This window comes from Chlorocebus sabaeus, chromosome 12 (assembly GCF_047675955.1).
Source record: "Chlorocebus sabaeus isolate Y175 chromosome 12, mChlSab1.0.hap1, whole genome shotgun sequence".
Classification (NCBI taxonomy): domain Eukaryota; kingdom Metazoa; phylum Chordata; class Mammalia; order Primates; family Cercopithecidae; genus Chlorocebus; species Chlorocebus sabaeus.
The window spans coordinates 35,489,201-35,506,018 of NC_132915.1; the positions used below are offsets into that span (position 1 = coordinate 35,489,201).

At 38.4% G+C, this 16,818-nt stretch overlaps 1 long non-coding RNA gene across 1 annotated transcript in view; it reads right to left on the reverse strand.

Moving 5' to 3' along the window:
• Positions 1–3,299: 3,299 nt before the first annotated feature.
• The window catches only part of LOC140712930 (uncharacterized), a 194,889-nt gene continuing 181,370 nt past the window's right edge, over positions 3,300–16,818 (reverse strand). The window contains exon 5 of the long non-coding RNA XR_012094778.1: positions 3,300–3,457. This is a non-coding gene — a long non-coding RNA (uncharacterized lncRNA). The remainder of the gene's footprint in view (positions 3,458–16,818) is intronic.

The window sequence follows — 16,818 nt, forward strand, 5'->3', positions numbered from 1 at the left end:
ATGTCTTTCCATTCATTTAAATCTTTTTAAATTTATTTCAACAACATTTTGTAGTTTTCAGTATTCAATTCTCTCACCTCCTTTGTTAAATTTATTCCTAAGTATTTCATTTTTGACACAATTGTAAATAAAACTGATTTCTTAATTTTCTGTTTTGAGACATTTATATTGTATAAAAATACAATTGATTCTTAAGTGCTACTCCTGTATCTGCAGCTTTGCTAAATTCATTTATTATGTCTAACAGTTTTTTGTGGGTTCTTTGGGATTTTCTATATATAGAATTATGTCATCTGCAATAAAGATAATTTTATTTCTTTCTCTTCCAATTTGCCTGCCTTTTATTTTTTTTTTTCTTTCTTTCTTTTCTTTTCTTTTCTTTTTTTTTTTTTTTTTTTTTTTTTTTGCCTAATTGTTCTGGCTAAAATTTCTGGCATGATGTTGAACAAAAGTTTGAAAATGGGCATTCTTCAGCAGACACCTCATATAGGAGAGCTCTGGATGGCATCTGGCAGGTGCCCCTCTGGGATGAAGCTTCCAAAGGAAAGAACAGGCAGCAATCTTTGCTGTTCTGCAGCCTCCACTGGTGATATCCAGGCAAACAGGGTCTGAAGTGGACCTAAAGCAAACTCCAGCAGATCTGCAGCAGAGGGGCCTGTTAGAAGGAAAACTAACTAACAGAAAGGAAGAGCACATCCACTTAGAGACCCCATCTGAAGGTCACCAACATCAAAGACCAAAGGTAGATAAATCCACAAAGATGGGGAGAAACCAGAGCAAAAAGGATGCAAATTCCAAAAACAAGATTGCCTCTTCTCCTCCAAAGGATCATAACTCCTCACCAGCAAGGGAACAAAACTGGACAGAGAATGAGTTTGATGAATTGTCAGAAGTAGGCTTCAGAAGCTGTGTAATAACAAGCTCCTCTGAGCTAAAGGAGCATGTTCAAACCCAATGCAAGGGAGTTAAGAACGTTGAAAAAAAGTTAGATGAATTGCTAATTAGAATAACTGGTTTAGAGAATAACATAAATGACCTGACGGAGCTGAAAAACACACCACGAGAACTTGGTGAAGCATACACAAGTATCAATAGCCGAATCAACCAAGCAGAGGAAAGGATATTAGAGATTGAAGATCAACTTAATGAAGTAAAGCGTGAAGACAAGAACAGAGAAAAAAGAATGAAAAGGAACGAACAAATCCTCTAAGAAATATGAGACTGTGTGAAAAGACCAAACCTATGTTTGATTGGTGTACCTGAAAGGCATGGGGAGAATGGAACCAAGCTGGAAAACACTCTTCAGGATATTATCCAGGAAACTTCCCCAACCTAGCAAGACAGGCCAACATTCAAATTCAGGAAATACAGAGAACAACTCAAAGATACTCCTCAAGAAGAACAACCCCAAGACACATAATCACCAGATTCACCAAGGATGAAATGAAGTAAAAAACGTTAACGGCAGCCAGAGAGAAAGGTCAGGTTACCCACAAAGGGAAGCCCATCAGACTAACAGTGGATCTCTCTCCAAAAACCCAACAAGCCGGAAGAGAGTGGGGGGCAATGTTCAACACTTGTAAAGAAAAGAATCTTCAACCCAGAATTTCATATCCTGCCAAACTAAGCTTCATAAGTAAAGCAGAAATAAAATCCTTTACAAACATGCAAATACTGAGAGATTTTGTCACCACCAGGCCTGCCTAACAAGAGCTCCTGAAGGAAGCACTAAATATGGAAAGGAACAACCAGTACCAGACACTGTAAAAACATACTAAATTGTAAAGGCCATGGACAGTATTTGTGTAGAAACTGCCCATTAGTTGATACGAGCAAAATAACCAGCTAGCATCATAATGACAGGATCAAATTTACACGTAACAATATTAACCTTAAATGTAAATGGGTTAAATGCTCCAATTAAAAGATACAGACTGGAAAATTGGATAAAGAGTCAAGACCCATCAGTGTGCTGTATTCAGGAGACCCATCTCATGTGCAGAGGCACACACAGGCTCAAAATAAACGGATAGAGGAATATTTACCAAGCAAATGGAAAGCAAAAAAAAAAAAAAAAAAAAAAAAGAAAGAAAGAAAAAAAGAAAGCAGGAGTTGCAACCCTAGTCTCTGATAAAAACAAACTTTAAACAAACATAGATCAAAAGAGACAAAGAAGGGCATTACATAGTGGTAAAGGGATCAAGGCAACAAGAAGAGGTAACTCTCTGAAATATATATGCACCCAATACTGGAGCACCCAGATTCATAAAACAAGTTCTTAGAGACCTACAAAGAGACTTAGACTCCCACACAACAATAGTGGGAGACTTTAACACCCCACTGTCAATATCAGACAGATCAACAAGACAGAAAATTAACAAGGATATTCAGGACTTGAACTCAGCTCTACACCAAGTGGACCTAATAGACATCTACAGAACTCTCCAACCCAAATCAACAGAATATACATTCTTCTCAGCACCTCATCACATTTATTCTAAAATTGACCACATAATTGGAAGTAAAACCTTCTTCAGCAAATGCAAAAGAACAGAAATTATAACAAACAAACAGTGTCTCAGACCATAGTGCAATCAAATTAGAAATCAGGATTAAGAAACTCACTCAAAACGGCTCAACTACATGGAAACTGAAAAACCTGCTCCTGAATGACTACTGGGTAAATAATAAAATGAAGGCAGAAATAAAGATGTTCTTTGAAACCAATGAGAACAAAAGACACAACGTACCAGAATCTCTGGGACACATTTAAAGCAGTGTGTAGAGGGAAATTTATAGCACTAAATGTGCACAAGAAAAAGCAGGAAAGATATAAAATCAACACCCTGACATCAAAATTAAAAGAACTAGAGAAGCAAGAGCAAACAAATTCAAAAGCTAGCAGAAGACAAGAAATAACTAAGATCAGAGCAGAACTGAAGGAGACAGAGACACAAAAAACCCTTCAAAAAATCAATGAATCCAGGAGTTGGTTGTTTTTTTTTTTTAAGATCAACAAAATAGATAAGACTACTAGCCAGACTAATAAAGAAAAGAGAGAAGAATAAAATAGATGCAACAAAAAATAGATACAGGGGATATCACTACTGATCCCACAGAAATACAAACTACCATCAGAAAATACTATAAACACCTCTACACAAATAAACTAGAAAATATAGTAGAAATGGTTAAATTCCTGGACACATACACCCTCCCAAGTCTAAACCAGGAAGTAAAATCCCTGAATAGACCAATAACAAGTTCTGAAATTGAGGCAGTAATTAATAACTTACCAACCAAAAGAGTCCAGGACCAGATGGATTCACAGCCAAATTCTACCAGAGGTATAAAGAGGAGTTGGTGTCATTCCTTCTGAAACTATTCCAATCAATAGGAAAAGAGGCAATCTTCCCTGACTCATTTTATGAGGCCAGCATCATCCTGATACCAAAATCTGGCAGAGAGACAACAACAACAAAAAAAGAAAATTTCAGGTCAATATCTCTGATGAACATCAATGCAAAAATCCATAATAAAATACTGGCAAACCAAATCCACCAGCACATCAAAAAGTTTATACATCACTATCAAGTTGACTTCATACCTGGGATACAAGGATGGTTCAACATATGCAAATCAATAAGTATAATCCATCACATAAACAGAACCAATGACAAAAAACCACTTGATTATCTCAGTAGATGCAGAAAAGGCCTTCAACAAAATTCAACACCCCTTCATGCTAAAAACTCTCAATGAACTAGGTACTGATGGAACTTATCTCAAAATAATAAGAGCTGTTTATGAGAAACCCACAGCCGATATCATACTGAATGGGCAAAAGCAGGAAGCATTCCCTTTGAAAATCGGCACAAGACAAGGATGCCCTTTCTCACCACTCCTATTCAACATAGTATTGGAAGTTCTGGCCAGGGCAATCAGGCAAGAGAAAGAAATAAAAGGTATTCAATTAGGAAAAGAGGAAGTCAAATTGTCTCTGTTTGCAGATGACATGATTGTATATTTAGAAAACTCCATCATCTCAGTCCAAAATCTCCTTAAGCTGATAAACAACTTCAGCAAAGTCTCAGGATAAAAAATCAATGTGCAAAAATCACAAGCATTCCTATACACCCCAGACAAACAGAGAGCCAAGTCATGAGTAAACTCCCATTTACAATTGCTACAAAGAGAACAAAATACCTAGGAATACAACTTACAAGCGATGTGAAGAACCTCTTCAAGGAGAACTATAAACCACTGCTCAAGGAAATAAGAGAGGACACAAATAAATGGAAGAACATTCCATGCTCATGGATAGGAAGAATCAATATCGTGAAAATGGCCATACTGCCCAAAGTAATTAACAGATTCAATGCTATCCCTGTCAAGCTACCATTGACTTTCTTCACAGAATTGGGAAAAATGCTTTAATCTTAATATGGAACCAAAAAAGAGCCTGCATAGTGAGCGTAATCCAAGGCAAAAAGAACAAAGCTAGAGGCATCACGCTACCTGACCTCAAACTATACTACAAGGCTACAGTAACCAAAACAGCATGATACTGTTACCAAAACAGATATATAGACCAATGGAACAGAACAGATGCCTGAGAAATAACACCACACATCTACAACAATCTGATCTTTGACAAACCTGTCAAAAACAAGAAATAGGGAAAGGATTCCCTATTTAATAAATGGTGCTGGGAAAACTGGCTAGTCATATGCAGAAAACTGAAACTGGACCCCTTCCTTACACCTTATACAAAAATTAACTCAAGATGGATTAAAGACTTAAATATAAGACCTAAAACCACAAAAATCCTAGAAGAAAACCTAGGCAACACCATTCAGGACATAAGCATGGGCAAAGACTTCATGTCCAAAACGCCAAAAGTAATAGCAACAAAAGCCAAAATTGACAAATGTGATGTAATTAAACTAAAGAGCTTCTGCACAGCAAAAGAAACGATCATCAGAGTGAACAGGCAACCTACAGAATAGGAGAACGTTTTTGCAATCTATCCATCTGACAAAGGGCTAATATGCAGAATCTACAAAGAATATAAACAAATTTACCAGAAAAAAATGAACAACCCCATCAAAAAAGTGGGCAAAGGATATGAACAGATTCTTCTCAAAAGAAGACATCTATGCAGCCACCAGATATATGAAAAAATGCTCATCATCACTGGTCATTAGACAAATGCAAATCAAAACCACATTGAGATACCTTCTCACGCCAGTTAGAATGGCGATCATTAAAAAGTCAGGAAACAACAGATGCTGGAGAGGATGTGGAGAAATAGGAACACTTTTACACTGTTGGTGGGAGTGTAAACTAGTTCAACCATTGTGGAAGACAGTGTGGTGATTCTTCAAGGATCTAGAACTAGAAATACCATTTGACCCAATAATCCCATTACTGGGTATGTACCCAAAGGATTATAAATCATTCTACTATAAAGGCACATGCACATGTATGTTTATTGCAACACTATTCACAATAGCAAAGGCTTGGAACCAACTCAAATGTTCATCAATGATAGACTGGATAAAGAAAATGTGGCACATATACACCACGGAATACTATGCAGTCATAAAAAAGGATGAGTTCATATCCTTTGCAGAGACATGAATGAAGCTGGGAACCATCATTCTCAGCAAACTAACACAAGAAGAGAAAACCAAACACCGCATGTTCTCACTCATAAGAAATACCTAATGTAGATGACGGGTTGATGGGTGCAGCATACCACTATGGCACATGTATACCTATGTAACAAAACTGTATGTTCTGCACATGTACCCCAGAACTTAACGTATATAAAAAAATTAATAAAATAAAATGATGGGCTAAAAACAAACAAAAGAACAAATAAAAAACAAACCAAAAAAAAAAAAGAAAATGGGCATTCTTGTCTAGTTTCTCATCGTAGGAGGAAAGTTTTCAGTCTTTCATCATTGAGAATAATGCCACTGCAAATTTTTCACAAATGTCCTTTATCAATTGAGAAAGTCCCCTTCTTTTTCTAGTTCACTGAGTGTTTTTATTATTAAAGGGTGACAGATTAATTGAGGTTCCAAGATGGTCAAATAGGAACAGCTCCAGTCTACAGCTCCCAGCATGAGCGACGTAGAAGACGGGTGATTTCTGCATTTCCGACTGAGTTTTGAAGACAGTATTGGCTCTCCCAGCATGGAGTCTGAGATCTGAGAATAGACAGACTGCCTCCTCAAGTGGGTCCCTGACCCCTGAGTAGCCTAACTGGGAGACACCTCCCAGTAGGGGCCAACTGACACCTTATGCAGCCAGGTGCCCCTCTGAGACAAAGCTTCCAGAGGAACCATCAGGCCGCAACATTTGCCAGTCTGCAATATTTGCTATTCTGCAGCCTCCACAGGTGATACCCAGGCAAACAGGGTCTGAGGTGGACCTCCAGCAAACTCCAAGAGACCTGCAGCTAAGGGTCCTGACTGTTAGAAGGAAAACTAACAAACAGAAAGAACATCTACATCAAAACCCCATCTGTACATCACCATCATCAAAGACCAAAGGTAGATAAAACCACAAAGACCAGGAAAAAACAGAGCAGAGAAGCTGAAAATTCTAAAAACCAGAGCAGCTCTTCTCCTCTAAAGGAATGCAGCTCCTCGCCAGCAATGGAACAAAGCTGGACGGAGAATGACTTCGACTAGTTGAGAGAAGAAGGCTTCAGATGATCAGTAATAACAAACTTCTCTGAGCTAAAGGAGGATGTTCAAACCCATCGCAAAGAAGCTAAAAACTGAAAAAAGATTACACGAATGGATAACTAGAATAAACAGTGTAGATTAGTCCTTAAATGACCTGATGGAACTGAAAACCATGGCACAAGAACTACGTTTCACATGCACAAGCTTCAGTAGCCGATTTGATCAAGTGGAAGAAAGGGTATCAGTGATTGAAAATCAAATGAATGAAATGAAGCGAGAAAAGAAATTTAGGGAAAAAGAGTAAAAAGAAATGAACAAAGCCTCCAAGAAATACGGGACTATGTGGAAAGACCAAATCCATGTCTGACTGGTGTACCTGAAAGTGACAGGGAGAATGGAACCAAGGTGGAAAACACTCCTCAGGGTATTATACAGGAGAACTTCCCCAACCTAGCAAGGCAGGCCAACATTCAAATTCAGGAATTATAGAGAATACCACAAAGATACTTCTTGAGAAGAGCAACTCCAAGACACATAATTGTCAGATACACCAAAGTTGAAATGAAGGAAAAAATGTTAAGGGCAGCCAGAGAGAAGGGTCAGGTTACCCACAAAAGGAACCTCATCAGTGGATCTCTCAGGACAAACTCTAAAAGCCAGAAGAGAGTGGGGGTCAATATTCAACATTCTTAAAGAAAAGAATTTTCAACCCAGAATTTCATATCCAGCTAAACTAAGTTTGATAAGTGCAGGAGAAATAAAATCCTCTACAGACAAACAAATGCTGAAAGATTTTGTCACTACCAGGACTGCCTTGCAAGAGTTCCAGAAGGAAGCACTAAATATGGAAAGGAACAACTGGTACCAGACAATGTAAAAACCATGCCAAATTGTAAAGACCATCAATGCTAGGAAGAAACTGCATCAACTAACAAGTGAAATAACCAGCTAACGTCATAATGACAGGATCAAATTAACACATAACAATATTAACTTTAAATGGAAATGGGCTAAATGCCTCAATTAAAAGACACAGACTGGAAAATTGGATAAAGAGTCAAGACCCATCAGTGTGCTATATTCAGGAGACCCATCTCACATGCAGAGATACACATAGGCTCAAAATAAACGGATGGAGGAACATCTACCAAGCAAATGGAAAACAAAAAAAAAGCAGGGGTTGCAATCCTAGTTTCTGATAAAACAGACTTTAAACAAACAAAGATCAAAAGAGACAAAGAAGGCCTTACATAATGGTAAAGGGATCAATTCAAGAAGAAGAGCTAACAATCCTAAATATATATGCACCCAATACAGGAGCACCCAGATTCATAAAGCAAGCCCTTAGAGACCTACGAAGAGACTTAGACTCCCACACAATAATAATGGGAGACTTTAACACCCCACTGTCAACATTAGATATATCAACAAAACAGAAAGTTAACAAGGATATCCAAGAATTGAACTCAGCTCTGCACCAAGCAGACCTAATAGACATCTACAGAACTTTCTACCCCAAATCAACAGAATATACATTCTTCTGAGCACCACATCATACTTATTCCAAAATTGACCACATAGTTGGAAGTAAAGCACTCCTCAGCAAATGTAAAAGAACAGAAATCATAACAAACTGTCTCTCAGACCACAGTGGAATCAAACTAGAACTCAGGATTAAGAAACTCACTCAAAATCACTCAACTACATGGAAACTGAACAACCTGCTCCTGAATGACTACTGGGTACATAATGAAATGAAGGCAGAAATAAAGATGTTCTTTGAAAACAGTGAGAACAAAGAACAAATACCAGAATCTCTGGGACACATTTAAAGCAGTGTGTAGAGGGAAATATATAGCACTAAATGCCCACAAGAGAAAGCAGCAAAGATCTAAAATTGACACCTAACATCATAATTAAAAGAACTAGGGAAGCAAGAGCAAACACATTCAAAAGCTAGCAGAAGGCAAGAAATAACTAAGATCAGAGCAGAACTGAAGGAGATAGAGACACAAAAAACCCTCCAAAAATTCAGTGAATCCAGGAGCTGGTTTTTTGAAAAATTGATAGACTGCTAGCAAGACTGATAAAGGGGATATCACCACCGACCCCTCAGAAATACAAACTACCATCAGAGAATACTATAAACACCTCTACACAAATAAACTAGAAAACCTAGAAGAAATGGATAAATTCCTGGACACATACACCCTCCCAAGACTAAACCAGGAAGAAGTTGAATCCCTGAACAGACCAATAGCAGGCTCTGAAACTGAGGCAATAATTAATAGCCTACCAACCAAAAAAAGTCCAGGACCAGATGGATTCACAGCCGAATTCTACCAGAGGTACAAAGAGGAGCTGGTACCATTCCTTCTGAAACTATTCCAATCAATAGAAAAAGAGGGAATCCTCCCTAACTCATTTTATGAGGCCAGCATCATCCTGATACCAAAGCCTGGCAGAGACACAACAAAAAAAGTGAATTTTAGACCAGTATCCCTAATGAACATCAATGCAGAAATCCTCAATAAAATCCTGGCAAACAATCCACCAGCACATCAAAAAGCTTATCCACCACGATCAAGTTGACTTCATCCCTGGGATTCAAGGCTGCCACAACATATGCAAATCAATAAACGTAATCCATCATATAAACAGAACCAAACAGAAAAATCACATGATTATCTCAATAGATGCAGAAAAAGTCTTTGACAAAATTCAACAGTCCTTCATGTTAAAAACTCTCAATGAGCTAGGTATTGATGGGATGCATCTCAAAATAATAAGAGCTATTTATGACAACCCACAGCCAATATCATACCGAGTGAGAAAAACCTGGAAACATTCCCTTTGAAAACTGGCACAAGACAGGGATGCCCTCTCTCACCACTCCTATTCAACATAGTGTTGGAAGTTCTGGCCAGGGCAATCAGGCAAGAGAAAGAAATAAAGGGTATTCAATTAGGAAAAGAGGAAGTCAAATTGTCCCTGTTTGTAGATGACATGATTGTATATTTAGAAAACCCCATCGTCTCAGCCCAAAATCTCCTTAGGCTGATAAGCAACTTCAGCAAAGTCTCAGGATACAAAATCAATGTGCAAAAATCACAAGCATTACTATACATCAATAACAGACAAATAGAGAGCCAAAACATGAGTGAACTCCTGTTCACAATTGCTTCAAAGAGAATAAAATACCTAGGAATCCAACTTACAAGGGATGTAAAGGACCTCTTCAAGGAGAACTACAAACCACTGCTCAATGAAATAAGAAAGGACACAAACAAATGGAAGAACATTCCATGCTCATGGACAGGAATAATCAATATCGTGAAAATGGCCATACTGCCCAAGGTAATTTATAGATTCAATGTCATCCCTGTCAAGCTACCAATGACTTTCTTCACAGAATTGGGAAAAACTACTTTAAAGTTCATATGAAACCAAAAAAGAGCCTGTATTGCCAAGACAATCCTAAGCGAAAAGAACAAAGCTTGAGGCATCATGCTACCTGAATTCAAACTGTACTACAAGGCCACAGTAACCAAAACAGCATGGTACTAGTACCAAAACAAAGATACAGATGAATGGAACAGAACAGAGCCCTCAGAAACAATACCACAAGTCTACAACCATCTGATCTTTGACAAACCTGTCAAAAACAAGAAATAGGGAAAGGATTTCCTATTTAATAAATGGTGCTGGGAAAATTGGCTAGCCATAAGTAGAAAGCTGAAACTGGATCCTTTCCTTACTCCTTATATGAAAATTAATTCAAGATGGATTAGAGACTTAAATGTTAGACCTAATACCATAAAAACCCTAGAAGAAAACCCAGATAGCACCATTCAGGACATAGGCATGGGCAAGGACTTCATGTCTAAAACACCAGAAGCAATGGCAGCAAAAGCCAAAATTGACAAATGGGATCTAATTAAACTAAAGAGCTTCTGCACAGCAAAAGAAACTACCATCAGAGTGAACAGGCAACCTACAGAATGGGAGAACATTTTTACAATCTACCCATCTGACAAAGGGCTAATATCCAGAATCTACAAAGAACTTAAACAAATTTACAAGAAAAAATCAAACAACCCCATCAGAAAGTGGGTGAAGGATATGAACAGATGCTTCTCAAAAGAAGACATTTATGCAGCCAATAGACACATGAAAAAATGCTCATCATCACTTGCCATCAGAGAAATGCAAATCAAAACCACAATGAGATACCATCTCACACCAGTTAGAATGGCGATCATTAAAAAGTCAGGAAACAACAGGTGCTGGAGAGGATGTGGAGAAATAGGAACACTTTCACACTGTTGGTGGGACTGTAAACTAGTTCAAGCATTGTGAAAGACAGTGTGGCGATTCCTCAAGGATCTAGAACTAGCAATACCATTTGACCCAGCCATCCCATTACTGAGTACATACCCAAAGGATTATAAATCACGCTGCTATAAAGACACATGCACACGCATGTTTACTGTGGCACTATTCACAATAGCAAAGACTTGGAACCAACTGAAATGTCCATCAATGATAGACTGGATTAAGAAAATGTGGCACATATACACCATGGAATACTATGCAGCCTTAAAAAAGGATGAGTTCATGTCCTTTGTAGGGACATTGATGAAGCTGGAAACCATCATTCTGAGCAAACTATCGCAAGGACAGAAAACCAAACACCACATGTTCTCACTCATAGATGGGAATTGAACAATGAGAACACTTGGACACAGGGTGAGGAACATCACACACCAGGGCCTGTTGTGGGATGCAGGGAGAGGGGAGGGATAGCATTACAAGATATACGTAACATAAATGACGAGTTAACAGGTGCAGCACACCAACGTGGCACATGTATACATAAGTAAGAAATCTACATGTTGTGTCCATATACCCTAGAACTTAATGTTCAATAAAAAAGAAATGAAATAAATAAATAAATAAAGGGTGACAGATTTTGTCAAAAGCTTTTTCTGCATCAATTGAGATAATTACGTGGGTGGGTTTTTTTTCCTTCATTCTGTGGGTGTGATTTATTACATTGACTGGTTTTTATATGTTGAACCACTCTTGCATTTTTGGTATTAACTTCCCTTAGTTATGACATAGAACCTTCTTAGAATGTTGCTGGATTTACGCAGCAGTTCTTATAGGGCAGGTCTACTAGTGATGAACTCCCTATTTTGCTCTGCTTTTCTTTATCTGATAACATCTTAGTTTCTTAATGTCTTTCTCTCTCATTTTTAGAGAATACTTTTTCCAGATATAAAACTGTTGGTTGACAATGTTTTTCTTTCATTCTTTTAAATATATTGTCCCACTGTCTTCTGGCCTCCATGGATTCCGAAGAGAAACTGGCTAGTAATCTTATACATGAGTATCCCTTATACATGGTGAGAAACATCTCAGTTACTGCTTTCAAGATTTTCTTTTTGTCTTTGACTTTTAACCATTTGGTTATAGTGTATCTCAGTGTGAATCTTTTGAGTCATCCTGCTTGGAGTTCATTTAGTATTTTGAAAGTTTAGAATCTTGGTTTCTCATCAAATTTGGAACATTTTTACCATCATTTTGCCAAATATTCTCTCTGTTCCATTCTCTCTCCTTTCCCTGTAGGACTCTCATTGTGCATATGTTGGTATGCTTGATGATGTCCTACAGGCCTTTTAGACTCTGCTTATTTTTTCCCCATTCTTTTCACTTTCTGTTCCTCAGACTGGACCATTTTAATTGACCTATCACTGGTTCTTGCTTCTGACTGCTCAAATCTGCTACTGACACCTCCAGTGAATTTTTTATTTCAGTTATTCTACTTTTCAACTTCAGAATTTGTATTTGGTTCCTTTTTATATTTTCTATCTATTATTGATATTCTCTATTTGCAAAGACATCATTTTCATGGTTTCCTTCAGCTCTTTAAACATATTTAAGACATTTGATTTAAAGACTTTGCCTAGTAAGTCATATATCTGGTCTTTCTCAAGAATTATTACTGTCACTTTTTAAAGTCCATACTTCATTGTTTCTTGGAATGTCTCATAATTTTGTGTTGAAAAGCAGACATTTTGCACATTATAATACAGCAACTCAGGAAATTCCATTCTCCACATCCCCATGGTTTGTTGTTGCTGCTTGTAGTGGGTTGTTGTTATCTGTCTGTTTAGTGACTTTTCTAAAGTGTTTTTTTACAGTCTGTATTCTTTGTTATGTGTGGTTACTGAAGTCAGTGTTCCATTAGCTTAGAGATCAGCTAGTGTTATGACAATGATTTCCTTAAACTAGAGCCAAAAACAGAAGCTGAAGGAAAGAAAAAGAAAAAATTACTCTCCTAGTTTTTTCAGATTGGCTCTGTGTTGGGACACACCTTCAACGCATAGCAAAGCCATTTACAAGTCTGCTTTGGTCTTCACTTCCAGAATGCATGTAGCCTGAAAGTCAGCCAGAGGTGTAAGCTTGGGGTCTTCTCAGGACTTTTCTGAACATGTGTACATTTCTAGCAATGAGTGTTGTCTTCTTGATTCCCCAGTACATGTGGGAACTTTTTAAAGTCCTTATTCCCCTCATGTATCTCCTTTTCTAACCTCTTCCTTTCCTGGCTTTTTTGATATGTCTATTGCTTGTTCTGACTGTTATCCCTTGCCCCAGATTGCTGTAGCCAATACTTTTACCTTTTAATGCTTTTGACAAATGCCACCTGAGAAGCCATGCCAGCCCTGGAAACATTTCGAATCAGATTTTAAAAAGGCAACTCATCACACTAGTCCTTAAGGGAGCCCCAGACAGGCTGAACACACACAATCACAATTCTTTGAGAAAAAGGTCCATTTAGTCCCTCTGGCAATAGCAGCATGCACCTGGAATATGGGTTACCATCTTGATAACTGCCATTGATCTGGGGGATGGTAGATAAGGGACAGCAAGTAGGCAATTTAAAATGCCACAGAACTCTCTTCTGCAATGTATCAGCTTCTTTTTTCTTCATTAACTTTTCCATGGCTGTCATAAGTTTTCGACTATATGCAGAGTTCTGTGAAAGTTGATTTTGACAGTTTTTGCCAGCTTATTAGTTGCTTTTGTGGAGAAGTTCCTTATTCTGCCATTTTTGGTGACATCAACTGAAATAATTCTACAACTGACTTGATAGATAAGAATATGTTTAATACTGAAAATGTTCCATGTGTGCTTGAAAGGAGTATGTATTCCTCACCTGTTGTATTATTGTTTATACATCCATGTGTCCCAGCTCATTGTGTCAGCCAAAATTTCTATATTCTTCCTCATATTTTTCCTGCGTGGTAACATTGCTAAGACATAACAAATTTCCCACTAGGATAATAGATATTTGTATCTCTCCCTGTAATTACTTTTATTTTCACTTTATGTAGTTAAGACTGTGTTAACAGGTGTTTGTGAGTGGGGATTTATTTCTTCCCAATGAATTTAATGTTATCATTATTCAGTAATTCCTGTTTTGTTTTATTTTGTTTTCTTTATGAGATGGTGTTTCACTCTTGGTCTATGCCTACTCTAGAGTGCAGTGGTATGTTCAAAGCTCATTGAAGCCTTAAACTCCTGGTCACGGCCGGGCACGGTGGCTCAAGCCTGTAATCCCAGCACTTTGGGAGGCTGAGACGGGTGGATCACAAAGTCAGGAGATCGAGACCATCCTGGCTAACACGGTGAAACCCTATCTCTACTAAAAAATACAAAAAACTAGCTGGGTGAGGTGGCAGGCGCCTGTAGTCCCAGCTACTCAGGAGGGTGAGGTGGGAGAATGGCGTGAACCCAGGAGGCGGAGCTTGCAGTGAGCCGAGATCGTGCCACTGCACTCCAGCCTGGGCAACTGAGTGAGACTCCATCTCAAAAAAAAAAAAAAAAAAAAAAATCTCCTGGTCTCAAGCACTCCTACTGCCTCAGCCTCCCAAGTAGCTGGGACTACAGGCATGTGCCTCCATGCCTAGCTAATTTAAAATTTTCTTTTGTAGAGACAAAGACTTACTATATTGCCCAGGCTGGTCTCAAACTCCTGGGCTCAAGCAATCTGCCCACTCCAGCCTACCAAAACACTGGGATTACAGGAAGGAACCACCATGCCCGGTATATTAGTCAGGGTTCTCTAGAGAGACAGAACTAATAGAATAGATATATAAAGGAGTTTATTAGGTATTAACTTACACAATCACAAGGTCCTACAATAGGCTGTCTGCAAGCTTGAGGAGCAGGAGAGCCAGTCTGAGTCTCAAAACTGAAGAACTTGGAGTCTGATATTCGAGGGCAGGAAGCATCCAGGACAGGAGAAAGATGTAGGCTGAGAGGTTAGGCTAGTCTCTCTTTTTTCATTTTTCTGCCAGCTTTATATTTGCTGGAAGCTGATTAGATTGTGCCCACCATAATTAAGGGTGGATCTGCCTTCCCCAGTCCAGTGGCTCAAATGTTCATCTCTTTTGGTAACACCCAGACACACCCAGGATTAATACTTTGTATCCTTCAATCCAATCAAGTTGACACTCAGTATTAACCATCACACCTGGCCAGTAACTTCTTTGTATCTTTAGTGTATGTCTCTTTAAAACAACACTTCATGGATCTTTTCTTTTTTTTTTTTTTTTTTTTTTTTTTTTTTTTTTTTTTTGAGACGGAGTCTTGCTCTGTCGCCCGGGCTGGAGTGCAGTGGCCGGATCTCAGCTCACTGCAAGCTCTGCCTCCCGGGTTTACGCCATTCTCCTGCCTCAGCCTCCCGAGTAGCCGGGACTACAGGCGCCCGCCACCTCGCCCGGCTAGTTTTTTGTGTCTTTAGTAGAGATGGGGTTTCACCGTGTTAGCCAGGATGGTCTCGATCTCCTGACCTCGTGATCCGCCCGTCTCGGCCTCCCAAAGTGCTGGGATTACAGGCTTGAGCCACCGTGCCCGGCCGGATCTTTTCTTTTCAAGTCTATTAGTTTCTTCAACTGGTGCCTTTAGTCCATGTAATGAGATTACTGATATATTTGTGTTAAATCTATCATGTTTTGTTTTTTCTCTTGGTATTACCTTTCCTATGCTTTGTTGTCTCTTCTTTCTTGATTTCTGCTGGATAGACTGCTATTTTCTTCTCGTTCTATTTTTCTCCTCTAATCACTTGGAAGTTAGTTATATGTCCAATTTCTATTATTCTGAATTTTTTTCTAGAAATTTAAAAATGAATACAGAGCCCAAAACTCAGCAATATTTTTACCCTCTTCCTGAGCAATACAATATACTTGGGAACTCTCATTCCTATCATCATCTCTCCAGACATATAGGCTATTTTTTGTAATGTATTTAGTTCTAGTTTGTTTTTCTTAAACTTACAAGATATTATCATCAGTATTTACCATTAATATTGGTTAGCATTACCTCAATATTTATCATAGTTTTAATTCTTCAATTCTGCTTATATCTCAGACCCTATTTAGGTTCACCTTCCTCCATGTGAAGTATATCCTTTAAATTTTCATTTTTTTAAGGTCTATTGGCACAAAACATCAATTTGAACTTTCTTTCTTTGGGAATAAAATAGTGCCACCAAATCAAGTATATGTCTATGGGTCAGCAAAATTTTAGACAGTCACCCATATAGCTTGCATCTACCCTGAAAGGAGAAAGTTAGTAAGGCAGATTTGGGATTTGGGAAGTAATGGGGTTGGGGATGAGGAACTATAAAAGTCATAAAACCTGGGGTGACCATATCTCAGTGTTTTCCTACTATTCTGGTCAAATGATTAACAACATTCTTTTCATTCTCAAAAATTTATGATTCAGATAACAAGTTATATGGTTACTAGAATAAAGTCTGTACGACCTAACCCATAGTCATCCTGCCTTCTAGAGCCATGCTTCCATCTTCATTCAACTAGCTACTTGAGTAGCATGGAGTAACTTGTGGCAGTCCAATGTTACCATTGAGAATAACCAGAAAGGCAGATAAGGAGAGAGAGCTGCTGAAGCACTAAGGATGAGGGGCTAAGATTCCATGGAGAGATTAGCTAACAGTTATGGCTACTTTTCATAACAGTTACAAGAGCATTTGCCAAGGCAGGGAATCTGTATTTTACCAAGGTAGGAGGTCACTGCCAGGAGATAG